Source organism: Aspergillus uvarum, assembly GCF_003184745.1.
Source record: "Aspergillus uvarum CBS 121591 unplaced genomic scaffold BO82scaffold_72, whole genome shotgun sequence".
NCBI classification, from domain to species: Eukaryota; Fungi; Ascomycota; class Eurotiomycetes; order Eurotiales; family Aspergillaceae; genus Aspergillus; species Aspergillus uvarum.
This window is the reverse complement of record NW_020291369.1, coordinates 182636-183303: the sequence shown is the minus strand read 5'-3', so window position 1 is coordinate 183303 and position 668 is coordinate 182636.

Here is a 668-nt window from a genome sequence, read left to right as displayed (position 1 = left end):
AATTTTTAAATTATTGATAAAATAGATAGTTGGGACTTTATTTTATTTTGATCTCAAGATTATTTATTAACTAAAAAAAACATAGAATTTAGCCCAACAGCCTGACCAGAAGATTAGATAATCTTTTTTAAAAAAAGATTTACTATATTAAAGCTAAATAATTTTAAAAATAAAAAAGTATTAAATTTATCTGTTTACTAATACTACCTCGAACCCTACTAAAAAGTAAAAATAACATTAAAAAAATATGACAACTTTTTAAATTAGTTAAAAATATTAATTTTTTAAGATAAACTAAAGTACTAGCTTTACCTACTAGAATCTAAAGTATAGCCTTTAAAGATAAATAATATTTATAAGTCCCGCCTAAAATATACAAACTACTTTATATTATATATAAAAAAATAAATTAATTAAAAGACTATTAAAAGTTTTAGCTACTAATAAGAACTGCTACTTAGAAATATTACTTATATTGTATAAAAAAAGCTTTTTATTTTATAAAAACCGACTATAGATATTTAATAATAACTAGATTAAGGCTAAATTGATATAGCTGGTCTATAATAAATCTATTTTTAGATATTTTAAAAAAGTCTGTATTTATAAACTTCTAGTCTACAAATACTGCTGGCCTAATATCTACCATTATATAGATTAATAAATAA